Raw genomic sequence first — 18356 nt, 5'->3', positions numbered from 1 at the left:
ACCCTGTATGTTCTATTTGGATTATTCCTGCCAAAATGTAGAACTTCACACTTCTCAGCATTAAACTCCATCTGCCAACGTTCAGCCCATTCTTCTAACCGGCATAAATCTCCCTGCAAGCTTTGAAAACCCACCTCATTATCCACAACACCTCCCACCTTAGTATCATCGGCATACTTACTAATCCAATTTACCACCCCATCATCCAGATCATTTATGTATATTACAAACAACATTGGGCCCAAAACAGATCCCTGAGGCACCCCGCTAGTCACCGGCCTCCATCCCGATAAACAATTATCCACCACTACTCTCTGGCATCTCCCATCTAGCCACTGTTGAATCCATTTTATTACTCCAGCATTAATACCTAGCGACTGAACCTTCTTAACTAACCTTCCATGTGGAACTTTGTCAAGGGCCTTGCTGAAGTCCATATAGACTACATCCACTGCCTTACCCTCGTCAACATTCCTCGTAACTTCTTCAAAAAATTCAATAAGGTTTGTCAAACATGACCTTCCACGCACAAATCCATGCTGGCTACTCCTAATCAGATCCTGTCTATCCAGATAATTATAAATACTATCTCTAAGAATACTTTCCATTAATTTACCCACCACTGATAGGGTCTTTTAAGAGACTTTTAGAGAGGTACATGGAGCTTAGTGAAATAGAGGGCTATAGGTAGGCCTAGTAATTTCTAAGGTAGGGGCATGTTGGGCACAGCTTTGTGGGCCGAAGGGCCTGTATTGTGCTGTAGGCTTTCTATGTTTTTATGTAATAATCAGACTCCTGAACCAATGTGGATAACTTCATTCACTTCAACTCCGAGCTGGTTCTACAGCCAACAGAATTATTTTCAAGGATGCTTTATGATTATGTTCTCTGTATATTGCTTTCATTTGTACTGATCTTCTCTTGCTCATTGGTATTTGTCAGCCTTTGTATAGATTTTGTACAATTCTATTATACTTCTCTTCCTGTGACTGTCTGCAAAAAGTGAATTTCAGGGTAGTTTATGGAACATGTATGTATTTTGATAATAAATTCACTTTCAACTTTGAAGACATACAAAATTCTAAGAAGTTAGTGAAGTTCCAGTTATGGCAGTGATCATGATTTTAACACTGTCAAGTAGAAATTGGTTTCAGGCAGTCTGTGAGCTTAAAGAAGATGGTTGTGTAAGAGTCTGCGCTGGAAGCCAAAGGTTCATCTGAAGTGGATCCCTAACATTTCATGGAGCTGAGTCTATTTCTCCCGTTACAACTTTGAGGTAGTCTATAGGAAATTGAATCCTTTCTTTGCCAGACGGTAGGAGGTGGGAGCAAACTGGAGAACATGGGGTAATTAATGAAGAATTATATTTAGAATTAGAATGTTTATTCCTTATATCCATCTCATAACATGAGGGAGTAAAAATCTTTATGTGGTGCTTGTGTTACGGGCTGACCATCAGAGAGAAAGTATGTGCTGCAGTAACTTAATTAAAGCTAGGGACAAAAACGACCACTGCTCTCCCTGCCTCAGCAAGTCCCAGTGAGCCATTATATGGAACAATTATATGGATGAATGAAAAATGGAGAGTTATGTGGGAAGGAAGGGTTAGATGGTTCTTGGAGTCGGTTAAAGGACTGGCACAACATTATGGGCTAAATGGCTGCACTATACTGTATGGTGTATACACTGATCTCCTGGCTGACTCTCCCAATCCCCTCCTACCAGCCATTAGCCTAAACCTGCCATTGTAACTTTCTCCTGTCTGCTTCCCAAAATTCCTTTTCTACCATTAGGAACAAGCACAACACTATTTTCTGTTACTCCGGACAAGCATGACACTGTTTTCTGCCATTCGGGACAAACATGACACTGTTTTGAACAACATAATTATTTAGAATTAATATGCTGGTCGGGATACCAGAAAGAAATCTATCTTATTCATTCCATACAATGTCTTGGAATCGCTTAGCTGAGGGAATGACTGATGATTGATCATGGCTGTTGTCTTGTGAGCTGTGTCCAAATCCAGTATCCAAATACTGTACTCAAGCCTAGAGGCAAGCTTCCAATTTACCATTGGAAATGAGTAAGTAGTCAATGTTTTGGGACGAGATCCTTCATCAGGTCTCAGCCTGAAACGTCGACTATTTATTCATTCCGTAGATGCTGCCTGAGCTGTTGAGTTCTTCCAGCATGTTGTGTATATTACTCTAGATTTCCAGCATCGACAGAAACTCTAGTGTTTCCGATGAACCATTGTTGTCTCTGAGTCATAATTTGACACAAAAGAGAGAAAGTGATGAGATTATTGCAGGTCTGTTGATAGGAGTGGATCACACGTGCCTGTTCATTTCAATAATCTACCAGCCCTGATGACCCATTCCAGCCACCTACTACTCTCTGTGTTTCGCACATCCTCAAACTTCCCTCCTCCAGCCTTAAAAGGATCTCCTCTGGTGTTCGATATCTCGACACTGGAGAAAAGACTTTGACAACCTCTGTCGGGTCTCACCTCAGCGTCTGACGTTCTGCAGAAGGAGTTCCCAACCTGGAGTCCACAGATTCCTCGGTCCATAGCATAAAAGGGTTGGGAACCCCTGATCTATGGAAAACAACCCAAGTTGGTTTCATCTTTCATCATTACTCATTGATCGTGTGGATAGTCAGAGGCTTTTTCCCAGGTCTGAAATGGCTAGCATGGGAGGGCACAGTTTTAAGGTGCTTGGAAGTAGGTACAGAGGAGATGTCAGGGGTAAGTTTTTTTCATACAGAGAGTGGTGAGTGCATGGAATGGGCTGCCGGTGATGGTGGTGGAGGCGGATACATAAGGGTCTTTTAAGAGACTCCTGGATAAGTACATGGAGCTTAGTAAAATAGAGGGCTATGGGTAACTCTACGTAATTTCTAAAGTAAGCACATGTTCGGCACAGCTTTGTGGGCCAAAGGGCCTGTATTGTGCTGTATGTTTTCTATGTTTCTATACCTTCTAATTCAGGTAGCATCCTGGTAAAATCAAGGATGTAATGCTGAGGACTTTTAAGTCATTGGTCAGATTGCACTTGGAATATTGTGGGCAGTTTTGGGCCCTTTATCTTAAAAGCGATGTGCTGCCATTGGAGAAGGTTCAGTAGAGGTTTATGAGAATGATACCAGCACTGAGGGGATTAATGTATGTGGAGCTTTTGATGAATCTGGGCCTGTATCCACTGGAGTTTAAAAGAATAAGGGGGATCTCATTGAAACCTATCGAATATTGAAAGTCCAAAATGAAGTGAATGGCGAGAGGATGTTTCTTGCAGTGGGGGAGTGTGGGACCGGAGGGCACATTCTCAGGGTAGAGGGATCTCCCTTTAGAACAGAGATGAGGAGGAATTTCTTTAGCCAGAGGAACCTATGGAATTCATTGCCACGGACTGCTGTGGTGGCCAGGTCACTGGGTGCATTTAAAGCTGAAGCTGATAGATTCTTTATTTGTCGGAGTGTAAAAGATTGTGGGAGAAGGCAGGAGAATTGGGTTGAGAGGAATAATATATCAGCCGTGATGAAATGGCAGAGCAGACTCGATGGGCCAAATGGCCTAATTCTGCTCCTATGTTTGTGGTCTTATTATCTAAACTTCTTCTGCATCATCTCCACAATCCCCTTGCATTAATGGGGTGATCAGAAATGCATGCAATATTCCAGAAGCGGACTGACTAAAGATTTTTGTTTCAGTTCTGGTTTATTAGTGTCATGTGTACTGAGATCCAGTGAAAAACTTGTCTTGCATACTGTTCATACAGATCAGATCAGTACACAGTGCATTGGGGTCGACCGAGGTAAATGATAAAGTGAAAGGCCATAACGAGATAGACTATGAGGTCAAGAGTCCAAGTTATCGTACAGTGAAGCTGTCCTTGAGCCTTTTGTAGCTACCCAGTAGGAGAGGGGAGAAGACAGAACATCCAGGATGGGTGGTGTGACACCTCATCCTTGCCTGGATTAAAATCCAACTGCCACTTCATTCTGTAGACAGTTCTCTACAACGTCAGCAACTCCATCAATCCTGGTGTCATCCATCAACTTGCTAATCCATTTCTATCCATTCATTGTGTGATAATCCTTGTGTTCGTGCCTAATTATTGGATGATCCCATTAAATGTGTGAACTTTCAACAGCTGAATAAATGTTCAGCAAGGCAGAGAGGGGAATGACAAAGTATCAAATGGAAGCTGTCTGCCAATCACTGCCACAACTACCATCCAAAGCCATTTATGTAATTCTCCAAGGATTGCCAGCTTGTCGTGGTGGAAGTATGTGAGATACTGAGATCCCGAGACTGAAGTCTTCTGTCACTTAGCTCCTGGTAAGGTCACCCATAGCAATAAGGCCAAGAGGGAGGTTCCAGACAAAGAGACCTCAGAGGTTGGTGACTCATCAGAGGAAGATTATGGCAGTGAATGGTCCCCAGTCAACAACTCTGCAGTTTGATATTTAATATCTGCGTTATTTGCTCACTTTTTGCTATTTATGTGATTTGTTCTTTTTTTACATGTTGGGTATTTGATGTTTTCTTTGTCTCGCGGCTGCCTGTGGGAGGACGATGCTATTCTCAGGGTTGTGTACTGCATACTGTTTACATACTTTGATAATAAGTGTGCTTTGAATCATCTTACATTCCAAGCCACTGGACCGTGAGCCTGATTTGTCAAGGACTGTGTGCTGGTTTCCCTTGTTAAACAGTCAGACACAGGCGGTCTCCATTAAGGCAATAATCCCTTAGGAGGATATCGTACTCGACTTGAGTGATCACACTATTTGTGTTATTGTTGTAAAATAGCTTGGAATGCTCCAAACCAGATGTAAAAGGCATTCTACAATTGTTTGTCTTTTGGTGCAACGAGCTGGCTCTGAGCAGGACAGGCGAGAATCAATAGAAAATAAACTGCTTTTCAACATGAAAAATTATTTCCCATGAAGCAAACTCCCCTTCTGTTAATTGAGAACCCTGCAGACATTTCAGAGTCTCTGAATCATGAAGAAAATCATATAAAACATTTTAATTCAAAGCCACAGTCTTGTCTTGAGCTGGATGCCAAATGTGGGAGTTCTCACAATCCAATCACAATGTCAACCATAAAGAGTAACCAAATATCTCTGCTGGGCTGTGCAGACACGCAATGTTCAACAGATGGATAGCATTCAAGAAAAACAAAACTTGTCAGGAAAACAAACTTGCTCATCCAATATTGACAAAGAAACATCTTGTGGATTCTAACTCCAATTCACCCTATAAATCAGACATTGGCAGCGAATAGATGGCATTAGTATCTTTGGCTGCCCTGATGTTTCTCCATCTCAAACCAGACAGGTAACAATGGAGCATCCTTTTGCTAAAGGCAGCTATTCACAAACTAGCAGTGCTGTCTAGTACAACAATGTTGCTATTTCATCTCCATTTCAGAGCCAAACTCACACAACCGTCATCAATAAGTTACAAGATGGAAATATCAACTGTGTATGGGCACATTTGTCAATCACGCTGTCAGCCTGTTCCAGGCATCATCCACTCTGTAAAAATCCCCGGCCTGTGCATGTCCTTTAAACTTTCCCCCTTGCTCCTAAATTAATGCCCTCAGTATTGGGCATTTCTTCCCTGGGAAAAACTGTTGTGCTCAGCTAGATTGCCAGGAGTCTGAATAGGTGTAAAGATTGGGGTGAGTGACGGGTAGCCTCCACCCCCTAGAATTCATCCATCCAGGCACTGAAAATGGCCTTCAATGCAAATCCTCCCAAGCTGAAGGAGTCACCTGTGCTTCCTGAGAATGGGGCATGTACCATTAAGGGCTTCTCCTCAAAAGGGAATAAAGCCTGCACTTCAAAGCTGAGGAAAACTTTCCTGTTCCTAAAAATAAGTCTGGGTTATTAATAAGAGTTATTTTGAATATATACAGTACTGTGCAAAAGTTTTAGGCACATATGTACTGTAGCAAGGGTGCCTAACAATGTTACACAGTACAGCATTTGTCAACATAGAGCAGAGAGTGAGCTTGTAAATCTGATGGGAGCAAAGGATGCTGGGAATGGAGTGGTGCAGCACCATGGGAGTGGGACATGTGGTAGAGAAAGAGTGCCAGGGCAGGGAGTGGTACAGGTGCAGACATACCCAACTCTGAGACACCAGGCATGGTCATTTGGTGCCATTCAATTGGTTTATTGATCATTACAGAACATCTAGATAGATAGATAGATAGATAGATAGATACTTTATTCATCCCCATGGGGAAATTCAACTTTTTTCCAATGTCCCATACACTTGTTGTAGCAAAACTAATTACATACAATACTTAACTCAGTAAAAAAATATGATATGCATCTAAATCACTATCTCAAAAAGCATTAATAATAGCTTTTAAAAAGTTCTTAAGTCCTGGCGGTAGAATTGTAAAGCCTAATGGCATTGGGGAGTATTGACCTCTTCATCCTGTCTGAGGAGCATTGCATCGATAGTAACCTGTCGCTGAAACTGCTTCTCTGTCTCTGGATGGTGCTATGTAGAGGATGTTCAGAGTTATCCATAATTGACCGTAGCCTACTCAGCGCCCTTCGCTCAGCTACCGATGTTAAACTCTCCAGTACTTTGCCCACGACAGAGCCCGCCTTCCTTACCAGCTTATTAAGACATGAGGCGTCCCTCTTCTTAATGCTTCCTCCCCAACACGCCACCACAAAGAAGAGGGCGCTCTCCACAACTGACCTATAGAACATCTTCAGCATCTCACTACAGACATTGAATGACGCCAACCTTCTTAGGAAGTACAGTCGTCTCTGTGCCTTCCTGCACAAGGCATCTGTGTTGGCAGTCCAGTCTAGCTTCTCGTCTAACTGTACTCCCAGATACTTGTAGGTCTTAACCTGCTCCACACATTCTCCATTAATGATCACTGGCTCCATATGAGGCCTAGATCTCCTAAAGTCCACCACCATCTCCTTGGTCTTGGTGATATTGAGACGCAGGTAGTTTGAGTTGCACCATATCACAAAGTCCTGTATCAGTTTCCTATACTCCTCCTCCTGTCCATTCCTGACACACCCCACTATGGCCGTGTCATCAGCGAACTTCTGCACACGGCAGGACTCCGAGTTATATTGGAAGTCTGATGTGTACAAGGTGAACAGGACCGGAGAGAGTACGGTTCCCTGCGGCGCCCCTGTGCTGCTGACCACCGTGTCAGACCTACAGTCTCCCAACCGCACATACTGAGGTCTATCTGTCAAGTAGTCCACTATCCAATCCACCATGTGAGAGTCTACTCCCATCTCCGTTAGTTTGTGCCTTAAGATCTTGGGCTGGATGGTGTTAAAGGCACTAGAGAAGTCAAGGAATGTAATCCTCACAGCACAACTGACCCCCTCTAGGTGAGAGAGTGATTTGTGCAGCAAATACGTGATAGCATCCTCCACTCCCACCTTCTCCTTATACGCAAACTGAAGAGGATCCTGGGCGTGCCTGGTTTGTGGCCTCAGATTCTGTATTATCAGCCACTCCATGGTCTTCATCACGTGCGACGTCAAGGCAACAGGTCTGAAGTCATTCAACTCATTTGGTTGTGGTTTCTTCGGTACCGGGACAATACAGGATGTTTTCCACTGTCTGGGTACTCTTCTCTGCTCCAGGCTCATGTTGAAGATGCGCTGTAGTGGTTCTCCCAGCTCAGTCGCACAGGCCCTCAGTAATCGTGGGGAAACTCCATCCGGTCCAGCCGCCTTGCTGGTACAGATCTTCCTCAGTTGACCTTCCACCTGTGCAGCCGTAATCCTGGGCGTGGGCAAGGTCTCCTGTGAGTGGCTATTTTCCTGTGAGGGAAGTAAGCCTGGTGTGGATTTCTGCGGTGAGGATGAGATTGAGCTGTCAAACCTGTTGAAGAAGTTGTTCAGCTGGTTCGCTTTCTCCACATCTCCACTTATGTTCGCCCCCCGCTTTGCACCGCATCCGGTGATGATCTTCATCCCATCCCACACCTCCTTCATGCTTTTTTTCTGCAGCTTTTGTTCTAGCTTCCTCCTATACTGCTCCTTTGCCCCCCTTATCTGTACTCTGAGTTCCTTCTGAACTCTTTTAAGCTCCAACCGATCACCATCTTTAAAGGCCCTCTTCTTCTGGTTTAGGAGGCCTTTGATGTGACTAGTGATCCAGGGCTTATTATTGGGATAGCAGCGAACAGTTCTAACAGGGACAACTGCATCCACACAAAAGTTAATATAGTCCGTTGTGCATTCAGTGACCTCCTCAACGCCCCCACAGAGCCCCCCTTGCAGTACATCCCAGTTAGTAGTACCGAAGCAGTCTCTCAGGGCCTGTTCAGCTTCAGGAGTCCACTTCCTAAAAGAGCGTGTGGTAGTGGGATGCCTCATCACAATTGATTTATATCTGGGCTGTAACAAAACCAGGTTGTGATCAGCTTTCCCCAATGAAGGCAGTGGGGATGCACTATATGCCTCCTCTACGTTTGCATACAGTAGGTCAATAGTCCTATTACCCCTGGTGTAGCAATCCACGTACTGGGAGAAAGCAGGTAGTGTCTTGTCCAAAGTCACATGGTTGAAGTCCCCTGTAATTATCACCAGTGCCTCAGGGTGCTGTGTCTTTCTGCTGCTTCCCACTCCCTTCCCCTTTTTCCAACCATGATTCCCCTCTCCCCGCCCCCTTCCCATTGTCAGTCCACAATAGAGACCCATATCAAAATCAGGTTTATCATCACTCACACATATCATGAAATTTGTTTCTTTTTGCGGCAGCAGTACAGTGCAATACATAAAATCACTACAGTACTGTGCAATCAATGGCTGCCTATGCTCTGGGGAAGCCACCAGGTCTCTGTGTTCCACATTCTACTTGCTCCTCAGGGAAATTAAGATGAATGAATTATTTCATTGCAGATACATTGTTTGAAGCTGTGGTGAGCAGCAGACTGTGGTACAGGCCAGACAGCTGCTGCTTGAGCAGTTCAGACAACATGACCTTGTCTTCCACAGAGAAGAAGTCCTGCCACAAGAACATAGTTGATGGCCATGTCACAGAATGTTGTATTGCTCTGCTATGGTCCTGGAAAACATAAACCCTTGTTCATCAGAGGTTCAGGTCGGATCCAGCAATCTCTGAGGATTTGTTTAGAATGTGTTCTTCACCAGTACTTGAGGTTTTTCATGGGTTCTATTTTTTCTTTATTTCCTTGTGGTTGTGTATGATATACATTATTAGATAATAAATTTACTTTTGAACTTTGAACTTCCTTTTACTCCTTGATGAGCTGTGAGAACACGACAAAGCCCATCTGTACTTGACCTGTAATTTATGACTCTTGGTGCAGTAAAAAGTCAACATTTTGGATCTGAAGTCACAGATAGTCTGTGAGTTTTGTTACCTCTATTGCTGATAATGCAATAGCTCTCTGTATCATCATTTATTATTTAAATTTACACTCAGTGGCCACTTTATTAGGTATACCCATACACCGGTTCATTAATACAAATATCTAATCAGCCAATCATGTGGTAGCAACTCAATGCATAAAAGTATGCAATCATGGTCAAGAGGTTCAGTTGCTGTTCAGACCAAATATCAGAATGGGGAAAAATGTGATCTGATTGACTTTGACCATGGAATATTTGTTGGCCTGAGTATCTCAGGAACTGCTCATCTCCTGGGATTTTCAGCACAGTAATCTATACATTTACACAATGACGCTTGAAAAGGCTGGCCTACAGCAGTAGAAGACCATGAACATACACTGAGCCTATATTTATAATATATTGATTTTTGCCTGAGCATCATGTCTCAATAAACTTGATTAAATTAAGACTTAATGCAATTTCTAACCTTGCTACCATAATGCTACCAAGCACTGCTGCAGAGAAACATTCTCCTTTGTCAAGCAAGTCTGTTCATGTGAGGGGCTTTATCATATTGAGATTGACATCACGGAAATAAGGAAACTCTTTGTGGAAATGTTCAAGATACCATGTAATCATGAAAAGATATGTAAATACCACTATTGAAAAGAAGTAACCAAGTTGGCTGTGGGTTGTTCTGACTGATAGCAATCCCAAGAAAAAAGTTATCACATCGTATTTTTATCAACTAAAAGATGATAAGTGAAGGTATGAGAAGATGAAGTATCAAGTTATGCTAAACATGGCAATGTTATATTCTAATGAAACATTCGAATATACTAAAGTTTTGAGTAGTTACATTAAGCCAAGCTTGGAAAGCTTACTTAGCTGACTTGCTTTAATCTGAACACTTGACACTTTAGTAACCCTTAGAGTACTGACGGGGCAACGTGATAGCATATTGGTTATGCAGTTGCTTTCTAGTGCCAGTGATGACCAATTTAGTCAAACCTTGCCCTTGTCTGTAAGGAGTTTGTACTTTTCCCCATGACCATGTCAGTTTCCTGCAGGTACCTCAGTCTCCCCCCACATTCCAAAGACATTTAGGTTGGGGTTAGTGAGTTGTGACACTTGTAGAGTGCCTCCAAAACAATCTTCCAGTGCAGAACAGCAGATTTCACTGATTTAATATGCCTCTCAACCTCATTCTCCTGCATTCTCCCCATAACCTTTGACACTCTGACAAATCAAGAACCTCCACTTTAAATATACCCAATGACTTGGCCTCCACAGCTGTCTGTGGCAATGAGTTTCACAGATTCACCACCTTCTGGCTAAAGAAATTCCTCTTCATATCAGTTCTGAAGCAAAATCCCTCTATTCTGAGGATGGGTCCTCTGGTTCTAGGCTCCCTCACTATAGGAAACATCTTCTGAGGTTTCACTCTATCTGGGCCTTTCAGCATTCGATATGTTTCAATGAGATCCCTCCTCATACTTCCAAACTCTAGTGAGTACAGGCCCAGAGCCATCAAATACTCTGTTACATTAACCCTTTCATACCCAGAATCATTCTCCTCAACCTCCTCTGAATCCTTTCCAATGCCAGCTGTTACGTTCCCCAGTAACCGGGTAGTTTTCCAGCAAAGATAGATGGATCCACCGAAGCCTGATGCTACTATTTTCAAACGTTTTTATTTATAAAGGGGCACAAACGTATGGTTAATACAAAACATTCAGATCATATACGTCGTCACAACTCAATCTAAAGCACAGGTATAGTAATAATCAATCAGAAATAAGCTCTACAGTTGTCTAGGGGTAATGTAGATATATATTGTTTACTGGATATTTAAAGGTCTTTTTGCGGTCACTGCAGTTCCACCAGCCGCCGTCGGTTGTGGTGTCGCGTTGGTGCACTTTTGTTAGAAAGAGAGAGAGAATGAAACATTTACCCGACAGGTTTTCCAACCTGTAGGAGGTAGTCGGAAGTCTCGTTGGGGAATGGACTCTCATCTGTGGCTTCCCCTGTAGCTAGGCCGTTCTTCCGTGGTGAGGTCGCCAATCCCAGGCAAGGGAAGGACGCACACGAACCCCACCACCGGCTGTCGCTCTCTAAACGCAGTCGCAGCAATTCTCGTGTATCTTTTGGTGCGTCTGGCAGCCCACCTTTTATCTGGACTGGCAGGGTTGTAGATGTCCATCAGGGTAGGGGGTCGAGGCAATCCTTCCCCCATCACCCATCTCACATTGCCCTGAGATTTTGCACGTAGGCCAATTCCTTATCCCACAAAGGTGTCTCCCAAGACAATGGCTATGTCCGAGGCTTTTGTCTTGTTGAGCGACCAGCCCACTTTGCCCGAGGGCTTTACACGTGGTCTTCATGAGACAATAGTCAAAGAGTCGCTTTATTCTGCTTCCCTGGGGAACGTGGTCTTCAGCACGTCTCCCTCTCTCTCTTGGGTCATTTGACCCCCCCTTGACTAGGGCTCTTGCAAATCTCACAAAGGAGGGGGCTGGGGTCATAACACAGCACATCAAGGGGCCTTAAACTGCTCACAAAAATCCATGTTTGGGTTAACCAACAGCTTATGAAGCCTCAGCATTACATCCTTGCTTTTATATTCTAGTCCCCTTGAAATGAATGCTAACATTGCATTTGCCTTCCTCACCACCGACTCAACCTGCAATCCTGCACAAAAACTCCCAACTCCCTTTACACCACTGATTTCTGAATTTTCTGCCTGTTTACAAACTGTGTAAACTTATATCCTTTCTACCAAAGTGCATGACTATACATTCCATCTGCTACTTCTTTGCCCATTCTCTTAATCTGTTTAAGTTCTTCTAAATACTCCCTGCTTTGTCAACACTACCTGCCCTCCACCTATCTTTACATTGTCCACAAGCTTGGCCACAAAGTTATCAGTTCTGTCATCTACATCATTAACATACAACATGAAAAGAAGCAGTCCCAACACTGACCCCTGTGGAACACCAGTAGTCACTGGCAGCCAACCAGAAAAGGCTCACTTTATTCCCATACTTTGCCTCCTACCAATCAGACAATACTAGTATCTTTCCTGTAATACTTTGGGCACTTAATTTGTTAAGCAGCCTCATGTATGGAACCATGTCAAAGGCCTTTTGAAAATCCAAGTAAAGCTTTATTTTTCCTTTCAAATACAGTTCCCTCTAAGCAGCATGGGTGTGAGATCATGTAGAACCTGAAATGCTCCTGTGCTCATAGCCTTTGTTGTCAAACAACTGGAAATTTATTTTATATAATGTTAATAGAATTTTGAAATTATGCCAATATGATTTTGAAATCTATGTTAATATAATTGTGAAATACCATGTAATGAATTATGCTAATGAATATAATCCATAAATTTTCTAAATAATAAATGTACTGCAGCCTTTACTTTGAAACCTTTTAGATCTTCAATGTATTTACACAAGTTACAATACTGTTACAAATTGTAACAATATACACAGAATGGAAGTCAGTAGCTTATTGTTAATAGACTGTTGGCGTGCAGTTTATTATTTATCAAGGGCTGCACGATTTTCAGGCCATGTAAAAATTTCCTGCTCTATGTAATGTTTGGTCTGCACAGCTGTTAAAAAAATTAGAGTGAATGTAGCTTTCAAACCAGCTCAGCATCCATTGATCTGCAGGTTAATAAATTACTTGGCCATTGTAAATTGTCTCAAGTGTGTACCTGAGTGGGGAGAGTTGATGGAAATAGAGGGAGAATTTAAAATAATGAAATTAATGTATAAAGAAATAGCTGATGGTCAATCTAGCCTCAGTGGGCCAAAGGATCTGATTCCATCATGTATGAATCTGTGTCTCTAAAGAGGTTTAATTCCTGGTGCAATCGATTCAGTCTCAGACATTGTTCAGAACTGCTTATCGTCATTCATCAGTGCACGAGTGTAAAGGAGAACCAAATGGCTGTTACTCTGGATCCGATTCAGCACAAAACAATAACACAACAACCAGAGAGCACAATAAATATAAATACATACGGTTATTTTTTTATTCAGAGATGTAGTGTGGAAGAAGCCTGCTGAACCACACCACTCAACACCCGCCTATTTAACTCTTGCCTAATCAATGAAAAATTAGCAATCAGCCACTAACCTACTAACCGGTACATCTTTGGAGCATGGGAGGAAACCAGGGCACCTGGAGAAAACCTGATTAACCTACCCAGTATGTCTTGGAGTGTGGAAGGACCTAGAGAAAAACCATACAACCCACGCAGTGCTGAAATTGAACTTTGAACTCTGGAATGCCACAAAGAGTAATAGTAAACCGCTATGCTAGTGTGACACCACCGCCTGTTACCAGCATCTGCAGAATCTCTTGAGAGCATTGCCAGATACTGACCATGATGAACACAGTGAGTTCACACTGGGGGCTGCCAGCAAGCACTTTAACTCTTACTTTGCACCCTCCAGCAGCAGCAGCCTACATTTAAATATGATGTTTCACATGACCGAACTCTGAAGCTGTTTTACAGGATCATACTCAGGTCCTAGACTCAGCCTTTCAGAATCTAGTCAGGAATTAAAAGTACGATCTTGAAGATAATAATCTCTGAACCACTCTCACTGTGAGAGCTGAAACAGGAAGGCGTTAAGGGATCAATACGTGGGTTATTTTAACATCCGTGGCAGGCAAGGTTTAAAAGCAATAATAAGAGTTCAGTTACGTGAAGGGGTTTGAGTTGATTAAGGAGAGGCTACCAGGCTTTGCAAAAGGCAGAACCTGCTGAATTAACCTAACCGAAGGTGGTAGAGGGTGGGGGAGCCCCACAGCAGCCACCCCCCCACCCCCCCCCCCCCCCCCACCGTCCTGATCGCTTCAGAATCAGGTTTATTATCACCGGCATGTGATGTGAAACTTGTTAACTTAGCAGCAGCAGTTCAATGCAATACATAATCTAGCAGAGAGAGAAAAAAATAATAAATAAACAAGTAAATCAATTATGTATATTGAATAGATTTTTTTTTAAATGTGCAAAAACAGAAGTACTGTATATTTAAAAAAAGTGAGGTAGTGTCCAAAGATTCAATGTCCATTTAGGAATTGGATGGCAGAGGGGAAGAATCTGTTCCTGAATTGCTGAGAGTGTGCCTTCAGGCTTCTGTACCTCCTACCTGATGGTAACAGTGAGAAAAGGCACTATCTCCAGACACTATCTTCAGGCCACTTGCTGAATGTTAGCCATTGTATCCTCATTCTGTTCCAAAGCCTGACACCCCCCCCCCCCCCAAAACCTCTCCCAGAAAGCCTTGAGTTCTAAGAAGTTGAGTCCTCCAGTGTGCTGCCGATTGCTGGTCAAAGAGAGTCAGACCTGTCCTTCAGGGGTTGGAGTGTTTTATCCAGCTGTCACCATCATTCAGTTTGCACAATGACCCGTGACCCATGATGTCTCCTTCACTGCCTGAAACCTTTGGCACTTCAGGTGCCTTTAAACCCTGTCTCCTATAAGTTCCCAAGCCGACAGGGCCTCTGTCTCTCACTGAGTTTATGGCTACAGAACTTCTGACTCCTCTGCCTCTCTTTAACCTATGGGTCCTCTGTTTGTGTTTATTTCAAATCAATACATTATGCCTTTCTCTAAATTCTTTATACCATCACTTCAACGCTTTCCTTTGCAGTGGCAATCAGTCATTGCGAGTCACAGGGGTAGCATGGTGACTCGTGTAGCACATCAGACCACCAGTGACCCCAATTCAATCCCACCACCATCTATCAGGAGCTTGAACGTTCTCCCTGTGACTGTGTGGATTTCCTCCCACAGTCCAAAGACATATGTGTTCGTCAGGATTAGTAAATTGTAGGTACACTATGTTGGCATTGGAAGCCATCCTCGGACTGTCTCATATTTCATTGTATGTTTCAATGTACTCGTAACAAATAAGGCTAAGCTTTAATACAGAAAGGAAACAGGCCCTTTGGCCCATCTTCTCAATGCCAACTAAGATGTTTATCAGAGCTAGCCTCATTTGCCAGCACTTGGCCCATATATTTCTAAACTATTTCCATCCAATAGTCATTTGAAAGTTATAATCAGAATCAGAATCAGGTTTATTATTATCGCCATGTGACGTGAAATGTGTTAACCTAGCAGTGGCAGTTCAATGCAATACATAATATAGATGAATTTTTAAAAAATAAATAAATATGTAAATCAATTACAGTATATGTATATTGAATAGATTTAAATCATGCAAAAAAACAAATACTGTATATTAAAAAAGTGAGGTAGCGTCCAAAGATTAATGTCCATTTAGGAATCGGATGACAGAGGGGAAGAAGTTGGTCCTGAATCGCTGAGTGTGTGCCTTCAGGCTTCTGTACCTCCTACCTGATGGTAACAGTGAGAAAAGGGCATGCCCTGGGTGCTGGAGGTCCTTAATAATGGGCGCTGCCTTTCTGAGACACTGCTCCCTAAAGATGTCCTGGGTACTTTGTAGGCTAGTACCCAAGATGGAGCTGACTAGATTTACAACCCTCTCAGCTTCTTTCAGTCCTGTGCAGTAGCCCCTCCCCATACCAGACAGTGATGCAGCCTGTCAGAATGCTCTCCACAGTACACCTATAGAAGTGTTTAAGTGTATTTGTTGACATGCCAAATCTCTTCAAACTCCTAATGAAGTATAGAGGCTGTCTTGCCTTCTTTATAACTGCATCGATATGTTGGGACCAGGTTAGATCCTCAGAGACCTTGACACCCTGGAACTTGAAACTGCTCATTTTCTCCACTTCTGATCCTTCTATGAGGATTGTTATGTGTTCCTTTGTCTTACCCTTTCTGAAGTCCACAAACAGCTCTTTCGTCTAACTGATGTTGAGTGCCAGGTTGTTGCTGCGGCACCACTCCACTAGTTGGCATATCTCACTCCTGTACTCCCTCTTGTCACCACCTGAGATTCTACCAACAATGGTTGTATTGTCAGCAAATTTATAGATGGTATTTGAGCTATGCCTAACCACACAGTCATGTATATATAGAGAGTAGAGCAGTGGGCTAAGCACACACCCCTGAGATGCCACCAGCATTGATCTTCAGCGAGGAGGAGATGTTATCACTAATCCGAACAGATTGTGGTCTTCTGGTTAGGAAGTCAAGGATCCAATTACAGAGGTAGGTACAGAGGCCCAGGTTCTGTAACTTCTCATTCAGGATTCTGGAGATAATGGTGTTAAATGCTAAGCTATAGTCAATGAACAGCATCCTGATGTAGGTGTTTGTGTTGTCCAGGTGGTCTAAAGCTGTGTGAAGAGCCATTCTGCCATTGACCTATTGTGCCAATAGGCAAACTGCAATGTGTTCAGGTCCTTGCTGAGGCAGGAGTTCAGTCTAGTCATGATCAACCTCTCAAAGCATTTCATCACTGTCAATGTGAGTGCTACTGGGCGATAGTCATTAAGGCAGCCCACATTATTCTTCTTAGGCACTGGAATAATTACAGTTGTGTTCTCCTCTCCGTGATTCCTCAGGTAGCTCATGTGTTTTCCCCTTCAGCAATGTACCAGTGAAGTGTTTTGACAGGGTTCCACAGCCCCTCAGCGTCAATTGGGAGCAGGACTCCAGACTGGCATCTTTTTATCCCAAAGCTTTTGTGGTATCTGCATCCTCAGGACATATTCCTGTACTTTGACTTGGACCAGTCAGCAGCATTCACCTCTTTCTCCAAAAATATGCTTATGTCATCATACATATCGTAGCTACCAGCTGTGCACAGTTTTCTCTGCAATCACTCGACCATCAGTTTTATGCCAAGATGTCCTCCATGGAGGGGAGTCTAGCCTTCCCACTATCGAGGAGATCTTCAAAAGGCGATGCCTTAAGAAAGTAGTAGCCTTCATTAAGGACCCGCACCATCCAGGACATGGTCTCTTCTCAGTACTATCATCAGAGAAGAAATACAGGAGCCTAAAGACACAAGCTCAGTGTTTTAGGAACAACTTCTTCCCCTCCACTATCAGATTTCTGAATGAACAATGAACCCTACTTCACTAACAACAAATTTCATGACATATGTCAATGATAATAAGCCTGATTCTGATTCCAAATATATTCACCGACACTATCACATTCCCTCCTTAAACAATGCTTCTACAAAGCATTTGAAGGGCCATTACACAGGGCCCAGTGGTCACCGCCTCCAAGGGGTCATTGTCTCCTGCATCACCCCTAAAATCTCCCTCTCGTTCCCGTGTTCTTCTTAAATTCACGGAACCTCATCCTCCTGCATTGGTTTAAAATCCACAGGGACTCTGATTCACAATGTCACTTCTCTTGAAAGGAAGTAAAATCTCTGGAAAGCACAAGGGCCGATCTGAGCTTGTGTACCATATGAAGGCGAATTTATCTCTTTAGATCAACAGTGCAAGCCAACAGAAAAGCATCATACATAAACTCAGTGAACTATCATGGAATCTTATGAAGTTTATTTTGATTAGCAAACAAATTGCCTCAAAGTTAATGTGGATTCAAATCAAAACAACGAAATTCTTGTCCGAATTTGTTTTGTGTCAGGAAATCTAAACACTCGTCATTTAAGTATGAGAGGGAAATTCTTCATCAAATGGTAATTAGTGGCAAAGAGTCGTCAGTATTTCTGCAATGTGTTATCATTTAAGTGAAAGATCTTTGAGACAAGGTTTCCAGATAATCAAGGCTGTTTCTTTCCCCAACCCACTAATCCCTTTCTCAGGGAAATTCAAGGTTGGGGAAGGGCAACAGAGAAGAATTTAACAATTCACAGTTCTCAAGGGAAACTACAATTCTCTCCCTGAACTCCTGTTTAACTCATCCCCTTATTTGCTCTTAGCGCCTTGTGTGAATAGCAAATAATAGGCTAATTTTAGACTATGGTTCCCTCCATGTGCAGATAAACAAAGAAGTATTTGAGCAAGAAAAGAGTAGGAACAGTCAGACCAAAAGGCTTTCCCAGCTG

Source organism: Hemitrygon akajei, chromosome 10 (assembly GCF_048418815.1).
Source record: "Hemitrygon akajei chromosome 10, sHemAka1.3, whole genome shotgun sequence".
NCBI classification, from domain to species: Eukaryota; Metazoa; Chordata; class Chondrichthyes; order Myliobatiformes; family Dasyatidae; genus Hemitrygon; species Hemitrygon akajei.
Note: the sequence above shows the minus strand (reverse complement) of the source record.